The 6,873-nt window shown below is 41.4% G+C and overlaps 1 long non-coding RNA gene across 2 annotated transcripts; it reads right to left on the reverse strand.

Moving 5' to 3' along the window:
• Positions 1 to 2,643: 2,643 nt before the first annotated feature.
• On the reverse strand, positions 2,644 to 5,546 carry LOC146690722 (uncharacterized). 2 transcript variants are annotated; one of them, XR_014915473.1, is made up of 4 exons: positions 5,340 to 5,546; positions 4,521 to 4,620; positions 3,398 to 3,442; positions 2,644 to 2,839 (listed from the first exon to the last, which is right to left on the reverse strand). It is a non-coding gene; the product is annotated as an uncharacterized LOC146690722 (long non-coding RNA). The 2 variants fall into 2 exon arrangements; XR_014915474.1 differs by lacking the exon at positions 4,521 to 4,620.
• Between the last annotated feature and the right edge of the window lie 1,327 nt (positions 5,547 to 6,873).

A 6,873-nucleotide genomic window follows, 5' to 3' on the forward strand; every position in this document is an offset into this window, starting at 1 on the left:
ACCCCCAATAGCGCAAAAAACTGCACATTCCAGGGTGGCCTTTTGTTGTGGGCAGTCTGAGGTACACCTGTGCACTACTCATGATGTCAGATCAGCATCCTGATGTGGCACACCTGCGAGGTGGGGTGGATTATCTCAATATAGCAGATGTGCCCACTACCACACATTTGGACTGATTTGTGACCACTGTTTGGGAGGGATGGTTATATTGTGTATCTGGAATGAATTTTAGGTCTCTACGTCCATCCCATGGGGAATGGGAGCAGTAACAAAGGTGTTGCGTTTATATTTTTGTTGAGTGTATATAAATTAAAGTTGAAAATAAAATAACTGTACAACAAAATACACAATACACAATATAGAACTATATAAGAATGTATGAAGAAATCTAAATATAAATAAATATATACACAATAACAGCAGCTGTACAAGTATTAACCGGAAATGAAGAATATAGTGACCAGTGTTGTGCAAAACCAAAGTCCAGAAAGTCCAGTGTGTGTGTAAGAACCACATGTGTGGGTCAGTACTGTGTGGTGGTGTGATTGAGAGACCGTATCGCCTGCGGGAAGAAGCTCCTCCTCAGTCTCTCTGTGTTGGTCTTCAGGGAGCGGAATCGCTTTCCTGACCTCAGCAGAGAGAACAGTCTGTTGTTGGGATGGCTGAGGTCCTTCACGATCTTCCTGGCCTTGGTCCAGCACCGCCTGCTGTAGATTGAGTGCAGGTCAGGGAGCTCGGAGCGGATGGTGCGCTCAGCTGACCGCACAACCCTCTGTAGAGCTCGTCTGTCCTGCATGGTGCTGTTCCCGAACCAGGTTAAGATGTTTCCCGCCAGGATGCTCTCTATGGTGCACGAGTAAAAGTTCCTGAGCACCTTGGAGGGCAGTTGGAAGTCTCTCAAGCGTCTGAGGTGGTAGAGACGCTGTCGGGCCTTTTTCACCACGGTGTTGATGTGACAGGACCATGACAGGTCCTGCGTGATGTGAACTCCGAGGTATTTGAAGCTGTCCACTCTCTCCACTGGGCACTCGTTGATGACGGGGGTCTGGTAGTTCCTCTCCTGCTTAGTGCTGAAGTCCACTATCAGCTCCTTTGTCTTACTGACGTTTAGAAGGAGGTTGTTCCTCTGGCACCAGTTCTCCAGATTCCTAATCTCCTTCAGGTAGGCCGTCTCGTTGTTATCAGAGATCAGGCCCACCACGACGGTGTCGTCAGCAAACTTGATGATGGTGGTGGAGCTGGTAGTGGCCACACAGTCATATGTGTACAAAGAGTACAGCAGGGGGCTCAGAACACACCCCTGGGGGGCTCCAGTGCTGAGAGTGGTGGAGGCTGAGACATGTCCGCCCATCCTTACTGCCTGTGGTCTGCCAGTTAGGAAGTTGGAGATCCACTAACACATAGATGAGCTGAGTCCCAGATGCTCCAGCTTGGTGGTGAGTGTGGAGGGAATTATGGTGTTAAATGCAGAGCTGTAGTCTATGAAGAGCATTTTAACATAATTCCCCCTTCTAGTGTCCAAGTGAGTGAGTGATGTGTGGAGGAGATGAGAGATGGCATCGTCTGTGGAACGATTTGGACGGTAAGCGAACTGTAGTGGGTCCAGTGTGTCTGGTAGTGAAGAAATGATGAAGTCTCTGACCAGGCGTTCAAAGCACTTCATCACTACTGAGGTGAGGGCTACAGGGCGATAGTCATTGAGAGAAGCAGGGTGGGGTTTCTTCGGGACAGGAACAATGATGGACTCTTTGAAGCATGTGGGGATCACCGACTGAGATAAAGAGATGTTGAATATCTCAGTGAATATCTAATTTGTGCTTTGGACTGTCACCAGATTTCTTCTAGAAGTTTCTTGCCAGTCAGCAACTATCTTGGCAACACCACTTGAGTTTGTGTGTTGCATGCTAACATCCTTATCATATGTGTAATAATACTAAAGCGTCATCTTATGCACACACAAAAAACAAATATGGCTCCTTCGTGCAGGGTTTTCTGGTATGTTCATTTATGCTTCCCAATTAAAAAAAAAGAAAAAGCAAAGTTCTTGCTTCTCAGCCACTGCGGCCACATCCTCACCGTTTTTTAGGCAGTTATATAAACATACTGTGAGTGAGTCATAAGCTTAAATACAATAGTTGAAGGAACAAAAACTTAATGTTTAAAAATACCAGTCAAATCTGATTAAAGTAAATAATAAGTATACAATGTAGTTTTAAGACTTCTCAATGTTTCGTAACATTAATGTTCTATGAACTCGTGAGTCCAGAAATCTGAATGTCATGAAAAGTATTTATTATTCGTGTATTATTATTTTACAATACAAGGTTGTTTTTTTCCTGATACTTCATGCAAACCACATTTCTCCAGGCCTGTCCTAATCAGCTTACTCAGTATCACTAGATCCAATGCTGCTCCTCCAGCAGAGCACACAAAAGTAGGAGAGACCAGAGATGCCATGGCTTAGTTAGGAGACTGTTTGCTTCAAGGCCACTAGAGGGTGCTGCCATAAAACTACAATAAATGAATTGACCTTTTGACCTGCTCACACTCTTTTATGCAAAACCCTGTTGATGTTACACACACACACACACACACAAAGAGATTCTAGGTCTGACCAACCGTGGGCAAAAAGATGACAGTCAATAAAATTCTAAAATTTTATTTATAAACACAATGAATAGTAGTTAAAAGTCCAGTGTCCCATTTAGGTACAAAGTAAAAACACACAGTCCAAGGCCAGAGCCAGCTATGCCACAAAGCCAGTTGCACTCCACACGTTGTTCACTTCAACAGGGGTAGCAATTGTCCTCTGAGACCCACCACCCTGTAAGTAGAAAGCCTGCACAGAGCGACAAAATAAGACAATTCACTATATAATTCACAGCCCATCCATCCCAAACATATCAGATCATTAGAGGTTTTGTCACATTACATACCTGCACTGAGAGACAAAATAACACAGCAGTGTTTGTAATGTGGGCTATAAGTAGACTAGCATATCAGTGCAATCAATTACACCTGCCTCCAATTAGTCCAGCCCTTTTACAGTCATTGACTGGGTGAGAAAACACGAGCAAATCAACCCAAGAGACAAGCAGGAAGACTCTCTGAAGGCTCCTGTGGCTGCACAGGCAGTCTTACAATTACGAGGTTGGAGAGTTGTTGTTTCAAAATGTTCACACTGATTTCACATGCTCATTAACTCACAACCAGCTGACCATATATATTTCTGCTGCTGAGCTGCTTTTTGATGGAGATTTTCTGAATTTATTTTGCTACCATAAGAGCAGACTCCATGCTGAAAGCATGTGCACTGTCACTTGCAATGAGTGGCACTAATGACGCTAAATTTAATTACAGGTCATGGACAGCCTTCATAAATGCTCATATTACTCACCCACACTGAATTCCAGCACAGGTTCATCTGGGTCCTGACTATTTCCTGCAAAGTAACACAAACGTCATCAGAACATTAAGTCAGAGAAACAACATTTGGAGCTTTTGTACATGATAAATTATACTGCAGTAGTAAAACAAAGTCAAGCAGCAGTACATTTATTAAAATCACCTTCAGCTGTAATATTTAAACTGATTTAGTGTCAATTTAGATTATGTTGAGATTAAAATGAAACTAGTACCCTTGTAATGTCTTTTTAAATTAGAGGTAAATATTTGTATATTTTTTACATAATATAATTATATTTACTGGATTTTCTCTCTATTGTAGTTTAGTATTATAGTTATTACTTGTCTTGTTTTTACAATGATTTGCTCTGAATGCAGCCTTTAAAGAAAAGACTATCTGTTCAGTAACTATCCATCAGACTGGGTCCATGTTACCAGCCAAATGGGTAATAATTAAAGTAAGTTTTGAATTACGTATATTTGGGTGTTTAGGTGACACTTTTGCAAAAAATATATATAATTAGGTTTAAAAGAACTAAACATGTATGTATTTAAAAACAATAAGTGTGTTAGAATTACTACAGCAACAGGTTGTAGCTCACTGTACTATTTTTGAGCACAACTTTGGTGCTTTTGCCTCATTTTTAAATCAGTGATCCCAGTAGCACAGTCTAAGCAGAGACCTCAGTGCTTGGCAAACAATCAATAGAATCAATTTAATTATTAAAAAGAAACAAAATAAATGCCAACCATATAAAAAAAAACATAAACTTAAGGAAAAAACTAAACTTGATTTTGTGTCTTTAGGCTATTGTTAACAGCAAGCATGAGGTTAGTGCATATGTATTATTATTGGAAAGATTACTGCAAAGAAAAAAAGGTTGAACCAGGAGGGGGCGATATTGCTCTTCTTACCATGAGTTACATGCAGGCTATTACTTACCATGTCACTCACATTTATTTCACAAAACAGCTGAACCCACTTAATTCGATTTAATTGTATTTATGCAGAGCTGAATCACAACAACAGTCTCCTCGAGGTGGTATAGATTGTAAGGTAGAAAGTCTACAATTAAAAAGAAAAAACCTCAATACAGTGGGAAGGAACAACTCACTTTTAACAGGAAGCACCCTCTGGCAGAACCACGGTCAGAGAGGGGCAGCCCGCTGCGACCCTTTGGGGATGAGGAGACGAAAAAGGGGACAAAAGACACACTGTGGACGAGAGCCAGAGATGAACAAGAACTAATTATTGAATGCAGAGAGGTGTATAAACACATGGTGGGAATCCCCCAGCAGGGTAGTCCCAGGGTAACTAAGGGAGGATTCATGGTCACCTGATTCAGCCCTAGCTATATGCGTTGGCAAAAAGGTAACTTTGAAACTTAATCTTAAAAGTAGAGATAGTGTCCGTCTCCTGCATTCAAACTGGGAGCTGGTTCCACAGAAGGATGATCCCCTTCTACTTCTAAATATCCTAAAAACCACAAGGAAGCCCACAGTCTGAGAGCAAACTATCAAACTACAAGGTCTTTAAAATAAGATGATTATTCAAGACCTCATGTGTGATGGGAAGGATTCTGAATTTGATGCTGGACCCACAAATCATAAAAGAGAAACACTAACTCACACACACCAGAAAGTGCCAAGAATTATAATTATATGTAATTTAGTTTTGCGTTCCTTTATAATGCTTTCAACTATACAAATAAGACACTTCATGGGGGCGCCTGAGCCTTGTAGACACAACAAATACTGAACAAACCTCATGCGCCCTGTTGTTGACAAAACGATAAAAATGAATGTGTACTTCTGTCTTATTTAGGTCATTTTTGTAGTTTTTGTAGACAGACTACTGTAATTTCTCAATAAAATGTCGCTTATTATCGCTCACTCTCAAGAACAAAAACGTGAGTAATTTCCCAGTAGCTCACCATATTTGGGATCTTCTAACATCCACACTTCATGTTTAAACGGTGGTGCGGAGGCGGTGTACCGTCGCAGGCCGGATGTAGCATTCAGCGCGGTGTGCCTTTTTTTCAGTTGCTAAGCAACAGATTTGTCCCGCCCCTTTCGTTATGACGGGGCGGGCCAGTCCTTTGACTGGTGACGTTACAAAGAAACGTCAGGTGACGTTACAAAGAAACGTCACCTGACGTTACAAAGAAACCTTAAACCGACCTTATATATAGACCTGGCTGTTCAGTTGAAACGCATTCACACAGCGGGACAGCAGCGCTTTAAACGTTCAAACACGGAGTTTAACACAAAACAACATTTTAGACATAAAAAACAAAGAAGTGAAATGGCAAGCTCGAACTGTAACACAATGACAAATGATGAAACAGTTCAGACCAATGGGGATAATTCTACAGTACATGCTTTGGTATCCCTCTTGGATAACTTGGTCAGTAGTTTTTCGAACAAGCAGTTGTTAGAGCTTACCGCAGGCTATCCGGATTGCGTCACCGCTAAGCGGCTTGTAGGTTTTGTAGAGGACGTAATGGACCTGTGTGAACAGTCACTAGCAGTATCACCGCTGAGGTCTTCCCAGAACTCCCCTGTACATGAAAACTGTTCTGTCCACACCACTACTGGCAAAACGGTTTTGTCACGTGTGAAATTTTTGGACGATTCTGCTGAGCAGGAGTTTGATACAGCACAGAATATAGATGCTAACAGCCAAGAAACAGCTAACACAGAAGAAAGCTGTCAAAATGCTGACCAACACAGTGCTGCAAAAGCAGAAAACAATCCAATTCCAGATCCCCAGCAGCAGAAATCCTGTGTTGAACATGAAGCCAGCATCCCACCGTTAACAAACGTAAGTCAAACGGAGTCATATAAAAAGATACAGCATCACAGATCTTCTGTAGACTGTGAGCCACCTGAAAAAACAGACTTTGAAAGATGGTTAGAGACATTAATTCAGGCTGTGCTTTCAAAGCTTGGTAAACTTTTAAAGTGCCCTCATTCTCACCAAAAACGTTTGTTGGATCTACTCTTGGACAAATTCAAGGGGATGGATTTGCATTTAGACCGAAAAGTGCAGAATTATTTTGACTGCATTGCTAATGCGATTTTCACTGATATTTGTGACAAATTACATAAATTGTCACTAATATCATTGAAAATGGGGAGGAGTGGGGAGGAGGATTCAATGAATTTAATGGAACAACCAATATTTAATATCATAACTACTTCAGTATTCCAAGAACACCTGTTGGCAGTAACAGTTACTGATAGACTGGAATCATATGAAAAGAAAGAAAGATGCAGATTTTCAGTGGAAATCTTTGTGGAAGGACTGATTTCCCAGGTTTCAAAAAAATCAGGCACAGTCTTCAGCATTGAAAGTGCTGAAGCTATCTCCAACCGGCTTACCATGAAAATCTGGACTGAAATCAGGGCCAGATACGACAAAATCCCACCAGAGAAGTTCAAGAAACTCAGCGAGAGGGTTTTCAA

This window comes from Copadichromis virginalis, linkage group LG16 (genome assembly GCF_057382275.1).
Source record: "Copadichromis virginalis isolate Kocher_CV1m ecotype Utaka linkage group LG16, C_Virginalis_male_GT1.1, whole genome shotgun sequence".
Lineage (NCBI taxonomy): Eukaryota > Metazoa > Chordata > Actinopteri > Cichliformes > Cichlidae > Copadichromis > Copadichromis virginalis.